The sequence below is a fragment of the Leopardus geoffroyi genome, chromosome B2 (genome assembly GCF_018350155.1).
Source record: "Leopardus geoffroyi isolate Oge1 chromosome B2, O.geoffroyi_Oge1_pat1.0, whole genome shotgun sequence".
NCBI lineage: Eukaryota > Metazoa > Chordata > Mammalia > Carnivora > Felidae > Leopardus > Leopardus geoffroyi.
Window position 1 is genome coordinate 116407449 of NC_059332.1, and position 14374 is coordinate 116421822.

Below are 14374 nucleotides of genomic sequence, written 5' to 3' on the forward strand. Positions count from 1 at the left end.
GGGGCATTTCAAGGGTCTGAGATCCAGGAATGAGCAATGCTTAGGCCACATCAACTCAGTCCACTTTGGTAGTAAGAACATATTAAATTCATCCAGGTCAAGATCACCCCCTAGGTCTGTCCTTGAACCTTACCACTGCTTTCCTTCTTTCCCTTTTCCTGCTCTTTCCTGTTCGGGGAGAAAAGGGTTGCAGAGTTAGTAACTACCTCAAGATACAGCTTTGTATTTCATCATTATGCCACCCACAGTTTTAGTTTTTCAGCTTGGTTTGGAGACATCCTGTTTGTAACATACAGTAACGGATTTGGAATAGAAATGCCCTTGACAACAGTCCTAATGAACATTTTTAATTCCACAATAAAGTAATTCAGAGAATTGTTTTCCTTTGTATCTATCCCCCAAGATAAGAGTATCTGGAGGCCAAATTTCCTGCTGAGTCCTTCAGTGTTATTGCCAGGTCAGAAACTAGGCATATTAACATGAAACATGTTGTTCTGCATCTGGAAGCCAGAATATAATAAGCATTGTTAATTTAGTTAAAGAAAAAGACAGCTGTTTAAGATTAGCCTTCTTGTATATGTGTGGGAGTTAACAGAATAATGTCTCTTTCTCAAGATGGGTATGTTTTTCTTTTGCTTATATGCAAATTTTAATGGATGAAGGAATTAAGGAACTTAATGAATAATAAGCCATTTTATAGTTTCAGTTGGAAATTGGTTGACCAATACTCATCTGAACGGCGATATAAAGTTCCAGTAACCAGATAACTTTGAAAGTCTTCTACACTACGCCTTATATTCTGGGTGATAGTTTCTTATAGTATAAACTACTAAACCAGATATAACAACTCTATTTCTAAAATACACCTTCATGGTAACTATTATTTAAACCCCTGGCCTACCTGATGCCTTGTAGTTAAACCACTGTTGTGTTCTGAAATATGGATTTTGATAATTAGCTAGGTTATGTACATTTATGTAGGTGTGTGTAATAAGAATTTGGGGGGAAATATAGTCTGTATTTGAGTTTAAACCTCTTATTTCCATATAGCTTTCATAAGCTTTAACCATTTTTCTGTTCTATCAAAGTAGTACTAATTTTATGTCAGGCATTTTATTTACTTTATTTCAACAATTCCTGAGATCCCTGAAGACTGGTATTATGCAGATATCATTCTAATAGCTGAGGAAATCAGACCTGTCTGGATTGTAAGATATTTACATTATGATATAATGTCACCTTTTTCTTTTAAAAAAAAAGACCAACTTTTTTGAGGTACAATTTACATACAATAAAATTCACACATAAGTATACAGATTGATAACTTTGACAAATGTATATGCCCATGTAACTACCCCTTTGATCAAGAAATAGAACATTTCCACTTTCTCAGAAACGCTTGCTCTTTGCAATCTCCTTCTATCCCCACAACCTCTTATCTGATTAGTTTCATCTGTTCTAGAAATTCCGTTACGTGAATCACCAACTATGTACTTTTTTGTGTTTGCTTCTTTCAGCCTAATGCCTGCAAAAAATCATATAATTTTTTGTTCATATATTTTGTTCTTTTAAATTGCCAAGAGTTTCTAATGTATGAATGTATCTCAAGTTTTAATTTAATACCTACTGATGACATTCAGCTTCCAGTTTTTATTTTTTTTATTTTATTTTATTAAAAAAAATTTTGTTTAACGTTTATTCACTTTTGAGAGACAGAGAGAGGCAGACCATGAGCGGGGAAGGGGCAGAGAGAGAGGGAGACACAGAATCCAAAGCAGGCTCCAGGCTCTGAGCTGTCAGCACAGAACCTGATGCGGGGCTTGTACTCAACGAACTGTGAGATCATGACCTGAGCCGAAGTCAGATGCTCAACTGACTGAGCCACCCAGGTGCCCCTTAGCTTCCAGTTTTTAGCTATTCTGAATGAGTCTGCTATATGCAAGTTGTGTACATGTCTTTCTATGAATATGTTTTCATTTCTTATATTTATCTAGGAGTGGAATTCATGAGTTGCATGGTACATATACATTTAATTAAAATTTTTTCTAATGTTTATTTATTTTTGAGACAGAGCACGAGCAGGGGAGGGGCAGAGAGAGAGGGAGACACAGAATCCAAAGCTGGCTGCAGGCTCTGAGCTGTCAGCACAAAGCCAGACATATGGCCCGAACTCATGAACCACGAGGTCATGACCTGAGCCAAAGTTGGACACTTAACTGACTGAGCCACTCAGGCGCCCTACATTTGATTTTATAAGTAACAGGAAAGTTGTTCTCCAAAGTAGTTATATTATCTTACTGTCTGAAAACAATGTCATGATCTTGATATAGTGATAACAAACCAAGCATAAATGTTGGGCAAGCTAACTTTGGGATGAGGGATGATACTATAATTGATCATTTTTCTTTCTACTCCTTTATTTCTCTTGTAGAGGCCTACAAAAAAAAAAAAAAAAAAACAAGGATTAAAAAGCTTGGTCTATATAGGAAAATTTTATTCTTTAAGAGACTTTCTGGAAGATTTAAGATTTCCAAAAATTTTTACATAGATATATGAGACAACAAATGTGCTTTGTTCAACTTTTAAAGCAGGATATTAGTTACTTGTTAGCTAATTGTTGTGCAGTATTATGATCATGGGTAAAGCAATAATAATAATTATGTGAAAAGAAAAATCCCAATTTATTCATTAGACAAGAATGTGTTGAACATGTACTATGAATAAGAAAAGGTTTTCTATACTGTACATATAGAGATGAGCAAAACATAATTTTTTCCTATAAGAATTGAGTATGTAGAGAAGAAAATAAATATATATGTACAGGGAGATTAATAAAGGCACTCTGTAGGTGGAAAAGGCCTTAATAAAGTTATTAAAATGTTTTTTAGAGTCTCGGGGAATTAGAAAGATTTCCATTTTATACGAGTAGAGACAATTTCATAGAAGTGGTGAATTTGGCTGAGCCTAACAGAAGGGAAGAATGTTTTCTAATTATGTTGTGTTATTTAATTTTATTTTTTATTGAAGTATAATTGACAAACAATATGTTACTTTCAGGTGTACAAAATAGTGATTTAACAATTCCATAAATTACACAGTGCTCACCGTGGTAAGTGTAGTTACCATCTGTCATCATGCATAGTTATTACAATATTACTGACTATATTCTCTATCCTGTACTTTTTACTCTCCATTACTTATTTATTTTATGCCTGTAAGTTTGTGCTTCTTAACCCCCTTCACCTATGTTGCCCTTCCTGTCACAACCTCCCTCTGGCAACCACCAATGTGTTCTTTGTTTATAGTCTGTTTCTGTGGATTTTTGTTTATTTGTTCATTTATTTGTTTTTTAGATTCCACAAATAGATGAAATGTTATGGTATTTGTCTGACCTATTTCACTTATTAGAATACCCTCTAGGTCCATCTATGTTGTTGAGAATGGCAAGATTTTGTTCTATTTTATGGCTGACTGGCATTTCGTTGCATGTGTATTCATTATATATATGCTACATTTTGTTTATTTACCTATTGATAGACATTTAGGTTGCTTTCTCTGGGCAAATGCCTATCAATGGAATTAGTGGATTATATTTTTTAAATTTTTTTGAGAACTACAATACTGTTAGCCGTAGTAGGTGCACCAATTTACATTCCCACCAATAGTGTACCAGGCTTCCCATATCCACACCAACACTTGTTATTTCTTACCTTTTTGATATTATCCATATTGATAAGCATGAGGTAATATCTCATTGCGGTTTTCATTTGCATCTCCCTGGTGATTCAATAATATTGAGCATCTTTTCATGTGTCGGTGGGCCTTGGTATATCTTCTTTGGAAAAATATCTGTTCAGATTCTTCTCCCACTTTTTAATGGATTTATTGTGTTTTTTGGTGTTGAGTCATGTAAGTTCATTATTTATTTTGGATTTTAATGCCTTATGGGATATATATTTGCACATATCTTTTTACATTTAGTAGGTTGGTTTTTGTATTGATGGTTTCATTCACTGTGGCAAAGCTTTTTATGTTGATGTAGTCCTACTAGTTTATTTTTGCTTCTGTTTCCCTTGCCTAAAGAGACATAGCCAAAAAAAAAAAAAAATATTGCTAAGGCTAATGTCCAAGAGATTACTTTCCTTTTAGGATTTTTATGGCTTCAAGTCTTACATTCAATTTTTAATCCACTTGAGTTTATTTTTGTGTATGGTGAGAAATCAGGCGAGTTCCATACTATTGAATATACATGTCCAGTTTTCCCAGCACCATTTATTGAAGAGACTGCCTTTTACCCATTGTATATCCTTGCCTCCTTTGTCATAGATTAATTGACCATATAGGCATGAGTTTATTTCTGGGCTCTAGATTGTATTCTATTGATCTGTGTGTCTCTTTTGAGCCACTACCATACTATTTTGATAACTTTGTTTTGTAGTATACCTTAAAATCTGGGATTGTATTACCTCTAGTTTTGTTCTTCTTTCTCAAGATTGCATTGACTATATGGGGTCATTTGTGGTTTATATAAATTTTTGGATTTTTTTTTCTATTTCTGTGAAAAGAGCCGTTGTTATTTTAATAGGGATTGCATTGAATCTGTAGATTGCTTTGGGTATTACGGAAATTCTAACAATATTAAATCTTCTAATCCTCTAGTATGTTTCCATTTGTTTGTATCGTCTTCAGTTTCTTTCATCAATGTCTTGCAGTTTTCAGTGCACAGGTCTTTCATGTTGGTTAAATTTATCCTTAGGTATTTTATTCTTTTTGATGAAACTGTAAATGGGATTTAAAAAAATTTGTTTTTCTGTTACTTCATTTTTAATGCACAGATATGCAACAGATTTATTAGTATTTTATATCCTGCTGCTTTACTGAATTGATTTATTGATTAGTTCTAACAATTTTTTGGCAGAGTTTTTAGGGTTTTCTATATATAGTATTATGTCATCTGCAGACAGTGATAGTTTTACCTTTTTTTTTAAATCAATTTGGATGCATTCTGTTTCTTTTTCTTGTCTGATTGCTATGGCTGGGACTTCCAGTACTATGTTGAATAAGAGTGGCAAGAATGGACACTGTTATCTTGTTTCTGATCATAGAGGAAAACATTTCAGTTTTTCACCATCGAGTGAGATCTTAGCTGTGGGTTTGTTATATGTGGCCTTTATTATGTTGCGGTGAGTTTCCTTAAACCCTCTTTTTTGAGTGGAGAAACAAATTTTGATGGGCAGACCTGGAAAAGAGCAGTCAGGAGAACATAGCATGGGCTGTAGGTATGACTGATCAGAGAGGCAGGTAAGTTAAAACAGAGTTGATGAACTGGGAAAAGAAAGAATTACATTTACACTTAACTATTAGTAAGGAAAGAGGTTATTTTATGAGGAGAGAATGGAAGCTCAAAATTAAATTTTGGAAATGTGTCCTCCTGGGGCACCGGAGTGGCTCAGTCTGTTAAGTGTCCAACTTCGGTACAGGTCATGATCCCACGGTTCGTGAGTTCGATCCCTGCACTAGGCTCTGTGCTGACAGCTCAGAGCCTAGAGCCTGTTTTGGATTGTGTGTCTCCCCTCTCTCTGCCCCTCTCCCACTCATGCTCTGTCTTTCTCTCTCTCTCTCAAAAATAAATAAACATTAAAAAATTAAAAAAAAATAAAAGGAAATGTGTCCTCCTGAGAGATTATGAAAACTGAAGCAGGGACGCCGCAAGGAAAGTTCTTGGCTCTGATGAACTTTGGAAGTTGTGAGAAAGGTCATCGCTGGGTTAGCATTTCTCAGTAGCTGGAAATTTCTTAACTTTCAAATTTCATATTTTCAGTAACTTTTCTAATTTGATTACTTCAGCCAAAGAATAAGACACTCTGACATTGATTTAACCAATTATTATAATGATTTATTTCACTCGTATATTTTTACCCCAAATAAGAAAAATTTCTGTGAAAAAAAGCATTAGCTTTCCTCCCCAGAATTCTTATGACTTTTCATATTGGATGAACACCCATATAAACTTAAGCTATCTCTTTACTTGTTTATTTAGATGACACTGATACTTTGGGTTCACTTATTATTAACTAGAGGTATCCTAATATAAAATCCCTGTTTTAAAAATTGATTACTTGTAGCTTACAGCAATATAGTGACTAAAACTACTACTCCCTTTGGAATCTGATTTGTGAGCATTGTCTACACTATATTTTATAACTGCAGTATTAAAGCAATCAGAGCCAAGCCCTCAGAGCAGATTAGAGGTGCTTATTAGCAATAAAATATACTCAAAATATACCAGGCATAACGTTTTTGTATGTAATGGAATTACCTCAGCACATTGTCAATCTAAATTAAATGAGTTTATAACTGAGGTTTGTGTGCAAGAAAAGGGAAATTTTATCTGCTATGTAGACTATCTGTTTTTAATATCGCAGACAATGAGACGCCTGGGTGGCTCAGTCAATTAAGCCTCTGACTTTGGCTCAGGTCATGATCTCCTGGTTCAGGAGTTTGAGTCCCATGTCGGGGTCTATGCTGACAGCTCAGAGCCTGGAGCCTGCTTCAGATTCTGTGTATCCCTCTCTCTCTGCCCCTCCCCAGCTTGTACTCTGTTTCTCTCTCTCTATCAAAAATAAATAAATACTAAAAAAAGTTTTTAATATCACAGGCAAAGTTTTGCATAACTTCTGAGAGTAAGTGTGAATGTCATTAAAGGCAACTGTCCTCTTTCTGTTGTAGGTATGAATATGGCAAACCTAGTCCAAAATTTAGAGAAATAAAAAAAGAGATTGTGGGGAAATGGAAGATAAAAAAATTAGAAGAGAAGAGGAAAGCTAACTTTCTCCTCCTTTTTTTCTCAAGGCTGTTAACCAGAATAATTTCCAACTTTAATAAGTTACAGAAAAATAGGAAATGATTTTATTTTATTTTTTTTATTTCTGAATGTTTATTTTTGAGAGAAAGAGAGAGATAGAGAGAGACAGAATGGGAGCAGGGGAGGGGCAGAGAAATAGGGAGACACAGAATCTGAAGCAGGCTCCAGGCTCTGTCATCACAGTGCCCAATGCGGGGCTTGAACCCATGGACTGTGAGATCATGACCTGAGCCGAAGTCAGACGCTCAACCAACTGAGCCACCCAGGTGCCCCAAGAAAGGATTTTATTTGTATTTAAAAAAAAAAAAAAGTTCTATATGTGTCAAGGTTTGCATCAGTTGTTTAACTATCATGACTCTTAAAAGCCACATGATTTGGGGATATTGTACTAAACTGACATTTCAAGTCAATGGTTTGTGCTCATTGGCTTCCTGGCATAAAAAGGGAGCTAAATACTGTGTGAATAGTTATTAGGCACATTTGATTTTGTACCTTAGAAAATATATACGTGTTTGTTAGAAAAGTGAAAGTTGAAATTAGCAAAAAACAAACAAACAAACATGAAGGGAACAACAAAGAAATACAACTTAGGATAAGAGCTGACCTCTATAATTTAACTGTGCAATACTCCATAAAAATGCCCATAATAGCTGCTTCAGTTCAGTACAGCTCCTGGCCCCAGTGCATCCCAACCCAATCTCCAGGATAGTTTTGACATAGTTGTGCTCACCTCAGAAGAAGAACTTGCTTTATTTCTAATTTACTTCTTTGTTTTAATTTAATTTGATTTAATTTTTTTAATTAGCAATAATCGCGCCTCGGATAAACCTCATTGGCTACGATACTGCCACTGCGCAAAGCTTGATTTAATTTTTTTAAATGTTTAGTTTTGAGAGAGAGAGAGAGAGAGAGAGAACACGAGTGAGGAAGGAACAGAGAAAGGGGGAGACAAAGAATCCAAAGCAGGCTCCAAGCTGTCCCAACATGGGTCTCAAACTCACAAACTATGAGATCATTACCTGAGTCAAAGTTGGACACTTAATTGATTGAGGCACCCAGGAGTCCCATATTTGTTTTAATTTGAAAGATTTTCTACCTAGGTGACAACAAAGTCAGAATTCCTGGACACCTCCATTTAGTTGACTCTTTAAAAAAAATTTTTTTTTCAATGTTTGTTTATTTTTGAGAGAGAGAGCGTGAGTGGGGGAGGGACAGAGAGAGAAGTTGACAGAATCAGAAGCAGGCTGCAGGCTCTCCACTGTCAGCACAGAGCCCAATGCACGGCTCAAACCCAATAATTGTGAGATCATGACCTGAGCCGAATTGGGCCCTTAACCGACTGGGTCACCCAGGAACCTCAATTTAGATGACCCTTAAGATAATTCGTTTGCTTAAGTGTTAAGGCAAAGACAGAAAATTCTCTAAAACAAACAGAATTGAACATGGGCTAGTCATTTCTGAGTTCATTACTACTGAATCTAAATATGTTTTCATTTATAGTGTCTAAAATGTGTTCTTAAGTTTGGCAGGATATTCATATTGTATAGTATTTTATAAATAAATTCCTAAATTCAATACAGTATTCGTAATATGTGGTAATTTTCAAATTAATTTTTTTTTTTTTTACAAACAAAAACATTTTCCCCAAATGTTCCTATACCCTGTGTAAATTACTGATTTTGAGTAAGGGAACACTTGAAACAATTAGACCCATTTATGAATAGCTCTACTTGTAGCAGTTTGTTGCTAGACCCTATTCTGTGATAAAGGTAAGGCTGAGATGGGAGAAGGTTGGTCTCATTTGAAACGTTTTGCTTCACATGGAACTTTGCCTGAATGCCATTGCGATACATTCAATATTTGGTCAAGTGCTGAAAATCAACATCTACTTGCCTTTGTCAAAACATTCTGTAACCATTCCACTCAGGCTCACATGAACAAGACAGAAAGAATAATGGAAAAAAAACACATTGCTTTTCTTAAAAAAATACATACAAAAACACATACGGTACATAACGTACATACGTATTTCCCTTTTTTAACTGCTCATCTGTTTTTTTAGATCAGTCTGTGGTTGACTTTGAAGACTCTATGGGAGTACAGCGTAAGAGCTAAGGAAGAAATTCTACCCAGAGAATTTCTGATTCTTTTAGTATTTTGTGGAACAGCATGAGTGATCTCTTCCAATTGTGTGGGATGAATATAGCCCACCGAACACTGCTTAACAGCAGTTTACCACAAGCCAGTTATAATGTCAGAAACATCGGAACCTTTTCTTTTCTTCTGCATTTGAATAATGATAAATGCCTTCATGCTGTGTGAGAACTATTGAAGTGTGTTTGTCTGTAGGCAAAATTGGCAGTGTCTCATATAACTCCACTCGATGGGAGTATTACTTCAACAGTGGGAAATACATCGTCTGACAAGAATCGTATCACCATTTGGAATGATGTTTATGCAAGTGGATAGTCTTCTAGTTATTTGTAGTTTAAAAAATGGACCTCGGAGGCCACGATAATAAAACCCAAGTCTTTATTTGGGTATTTGTAGTGAAAACTATAATTGTTCCTTGTGGGACAATAATGTAAGCTCAGTGGTTGGGCCATAGTCCGTCCAGTATGTGTGATGAGAGATAACTTCCTTGCTCTTTATTTCTAAAATAAAAGGTATTAAGTAATTGGTAAGTCACTGTTGTTTTCAGGTATCTAAATACAATTTTCATCAAAATTGAAATATTTAATTGCGTACATACCTAATGCCTGATTATCTGCCTTTGGCTGCTGTTATTTATTACCTAATTGCTGTGTCGTTCTTTGCTGCCAGTTTCTCACCATCACCATCTCTTTTGGTGATGATCGTCCTGCTTCTCATGGAAAAATCTCCGTAATGGTTTTTTGGTCCTAGCTGGGCAGCATGGTAGCCAGGTATCCAAAAAGCTTGTTTGGCTAGTGGGAATATGGGAATGGAGGCCAAATGTTTCAAAGTCCTGGGTAAAATTGCAGAAGAACTTAATTCTATTGATTCATATTCTCACTCATTCAGTTTCTAGGCACTTGAGAATAAATGTAATAATCAGAGAGAACACTAAATGGAGATACCAATTTTAGCAACTGAAAAAATTTGTGTTTGAATCACTGGGTTTCTTTTTTTTTTTTTTTTTTTTAATTTTTTTTCAACGTTTTTATTTATTTTTGGGACAGAGAGAGACAGAGCATGAACGGGGGAGGGGCAGAGAGAGAGGGAGACACAGAATCGGAAACAGGCTCCAGGCTCTGAGCCATCAGCCCAGAGCCCGACGCGGGGTTCGAACTCACGGACCGCGAGATCGTGACCTGGCTGAAGTCGGACGCTTAACCGACTGCGCCACCCAGGCGCCCCTGAATCACTGGGTTTCTGACACGTGTGTACTTCATTAGTTATGCGACTGCTTGTAAAATGGATTATGGAATGCTCTTATAACTGGGCATGGCAATTGAGTAAAATCTGAAAAATCTCACCACTCTGATCATGCTTCAGTAAAATAACTGATATTTCAAGTTTTTCTCACTTTGTGATTTCTTTTTTATCCAAAGTTTCCCTTTAAGTTAGAATCTGGTTGCATACAACCCTAAAATCTTTTCTTTATGGGGTGGAGTGTCTCCAGTTGTTTGGACATTGAGTCTAGGAGGTATCCCACTACTTTTCAAAGCTGCTGTGTCCTGTCTGCAGTGGCTATGGGGTCAGGCCATGACTAAGGGACAGGGGTAATTCATAGCTTTCCCACCCAACGTTTTTTCCATCTGAACAGTCAGGTAAAAATGGAAACCCATTTGTCCTCAAGCTGAACATTTTCTCTGTTTTAATAAGAATGATTTCAGTAAGTCACAGTGAAGATGGTAAGATTGGATCTGATGGGGTGGAGTTTTGGAAAGGAGACGTTTTTAAGCATTAGGTTTAAGAGGTGAGGAGTGTTCACCACTCTTCTGCCCTAATTGTCTTTATGTTTGTGTTTACTATTGCCCCTTCTCTACCTCCCCCCACCTGATTCTTGTTCTTTTTATTTCTTCCTTCCTCTTTCTTTCTTTCTTTCTTTCTTTCTTTCTTTCTTTCTTTCTTTCTTTCTTTCTTTCTTTCTTTCTTATTTCTTTCTCTTTCCTTTGGATTTGATTTCCTCTATTCCATGATGTCTCATTCTTTCTCCTTGCTGTTTTCCTTCCAAAAATAGAACATGAAATAAAGTCTTTTCTTTAAAAATAAGCACTGGTAATAGGATAATATATATTTATAACTTATGCAATTATATACTATAAATAAGAAAGAGAGAGAGAGAAAGAGAGTGAGAGATTTCCATCATTCCACCCCAGAAATTTGATCAAGTGATTTGAAGAATTGTAATTATATGGAGAGAAATATATTTTACCTTATATTTCTTAGTTAAGAATTTTTTCTATGTTCTCAATTTAAAAAATCATTTTTGGGGACACCTGGGTGGCTCGTCAGTTAAGCGTCCAATTTCAGCTTAGGTCATGATGTTGCAGTTTGTGAGTTCGAGCCCCGCATCAGACTCTGTGCTGACAGCTCAGAGCATGGAACCTGCTTGGGATTCTGTGTCTCCCTCTCTCTTTGCCCCTCCCCACTCATGCTCAAAAATAAATAAACATTACAATTTTTTTTTCATGAAAAATGTTTTAAGTCATTTTTTTAAATTTTGCCTTCTTCTGTACTCCTTTTCCATGCTGCGAAAGCTAAATTGTATTTTATTGCTTTATATATGGCCTACTAGCTTCTGCAGAGAAACTCCCCTTGCTAGCTTCAGGATTTATATATATTTATATTTGTTTCTGGAGGTAAGGAAAATGAGAGAAGCTTGACATCAACCCTGGTTCTTCCCCATGGAATTTTTATTCCACCACAACCTTTTTGCTGAATGTATACCATTTGGAGTATTATTTACATCTACATTTTTCTTTAGTTTACTCTGTATCTCTGTATCTGTCTCCCCCCTTTCTTTTTTAATTTCAATATCCCTCCTCTGTCCTTCTTAGTCCCTTTCCTTTAATGTCATTGTCACACCCAGTGTGACAGAAAGATTAGTTTTATTATTTTCCTGCATGAAAGCTTTGAAAATAAGCAAAAGTAATTTTTTTCCTCCAACTTGGTGATGTTTCCAAAACAAACTGGTATCATTGCTGTTAATTTTCTAAGCTTATAATTCAATTTGGTGAAGTAGGAATTTTCTACTTGATTCTAGAAATATTGGAAACCTATGCTTTAGGATCTAAGTAAAGTGCTAGAATGAATGTGTGTAAATACACACACACACACACACACACACACATTCCTGTAATAGTTCTGTTTGTCTGAAAATTTAATATATTTGTATAATAAAATAAACATTGGAGTTAATGAAAGACAGAATGTTGGAAGTCAGAATTTTCATGTTTACCATCTGTTCCTTTTCTAGCTCTCCTCTAATAAGCACAATCTAGAAAAGTACTGTTACCCAACCCTTGTTCAGCCAGAAACCTAGTAGTCATCCTAATCTTCATTTCCTTCATACTCTCCATCCCACCCAACATTCTCTTGTAACAGGTGTAATATTCACAGCGTCGTGCAAAAATAGGCAAATTTTGTATTTCTAGTATAGAATTCTAGCGACTCTGAGCCTCCAGTTTGCTTATGGTAAACAAATTAATTAAGAGTTTTCAGGTCATTTCAGTTCAATCTAGTAATTTGGGGGTCATTTTTCCATTGAAAGCTGAGAGTCATTTCAAGGTTCAGCCTCCTGATCTTTCTACTGATATGGAGTCTAAATGCGGAGAGGAACATGATGTGTAACATTGTGAGGTCAGGACAAGGAGGTGTGCGTTTTGGATCTTGATTAAATTGGATCTGCATAGACAGTATATTGTGATTGCTTCAACTAGAGGAGATTAGGAATCCCTCCTGCTAGGACAGATTCAGTTCCTCAGTGTTCCTTCAGTGTGTCAACCATATATGCCATCTGGCCCATGTTTTTCTCCTATGCTGCTCACTTTGCATTGCCTTCTGGGAATCTTTAGCGAATGGGCAGATTTGTACTTTTTTTCCTCATTAATGGACCCATAAGTATGTTGGGAGTCTTCTTCTGCCTCCCCTTTTGAGAAGCATAGAGCACCCATGGGGGTTATTATTCGTGTTGTTTCCCTGCTTTTGCCTACTTGTACATGAGCCATCTACAATAAACTGTTCCCTTGTCATGTGCAGGTAGCAACTGTGAGTATTCTAGGTTTTAAACTTCAATGTAAAACGATGTCAGTCAATCCTGATAATAATACTCGTGTTACTACTACTGTAATCAATTATATAGTGGTTGGTATTTGCCATGTACCATTAAAAGTGCTGGAAATATATTAACTTATTTAATTCTCAGGACAGTACAATGATGTGGATAATATTGTTCTTATTTTATAGACAAGGAACTGGGGCATAATGTTAACTGATTCACCCAGGGTTGTACTTATAAACTGGCAGAACTAGGTGATGTGGCATTAGAGTAGGCCAATCTAATCTCTGAGCTCTGCAGGGGACTCCCATATGCTTGACTTTCCTCTTCTCACCTCTGCTAATTCTTTTGTCCTTTGTGGTCCGGGGGCTGGTCTAGGGGAAGGTGCTGGTGGATTGTGGAGGAACTTGGTTCAGTGGAGAACATGTTCCTTCTGCTCTCAAATACCCCAGTGACTGTTACCCGAGTTCTGACCTCGGGTTCAGAAACCATAGATTTGGGATCTGTAGTTGTTCTCTTTCCTCCATTACCCCAGCCTCAGGCTTCCACAATAAAAGGACATCTTCATAGTCTATGATTCAGCCAGTATTAGTCACATGGGAAAAAAATAGGACACATTAATGTTTCAAATTGTTCATTGTCTACCACACACTTGCCAAATAAATCCGATCAGTCCCATTTCCTACAAATCTCTTAGTTGAGCCTTATGAAACTGCTACTTGTGTGGGTTAAAAAATGGCAAGTAGCAGCAATTTCATATGGTTCAACCCAGTGTTACTTCATCATTTCCTTACAGGCTCACCATCCTTACAACAGTCCAGGCCACCATCATCTCACAACTAGAAATGATCACAGAGTCTTTTAATGGATCTTCCCGCTACCCATTTCACCCTGTCCCATTTGTTTATTAGACTTCAGTGAGAGTGAGCTTTATAAAATACAATGGCTTTGAGCCACTCCTCTATATAAAATGTTATAATGGCATCTGATTGACCTGAGAATAAAATCCAAGCTCCATTAATGTGGCTTATAAGTCTTGTAGCCATCCGTCCCAGTTAGTCTCTGACAACCCTGGTTTATGCCTGCTGCCCCAGCCTAATTGGTGCCCCTTTTTATTCTCAGAAGTGGTCTGCCTGGGGTCATGAATTATACGATCACCTTATTTATAAGGTACCTCGTGATCTGGCTTCTGCTTTTGTGTCCAGCCTCATCTCTCACCACTTTTTAAAATCAGAATCTAAGCTGTAGCCATTCTGAACTCCTTT

At 36.4% G+C, this 14374-nt stretch overlaps 1 protein-coding gene and 1 pseudogene across 8 annotated transcripts in view; one reads left to right on the forward strand and one right to left on the reverse strand.

Moving 5' to 3' along the window:
* The window catches only part of LAMA2 (laminin subunit alpha 2), a 614828-nt gene that overhangs the window by 15613 nt on the left and 584841 nt on the right, over positions 1–14374 (forward strand). The window lies entirely within an intron of this gene.
* On the reverse strand, positions 7605–7727 carry LOC123610100 (annotated as a pseudogene).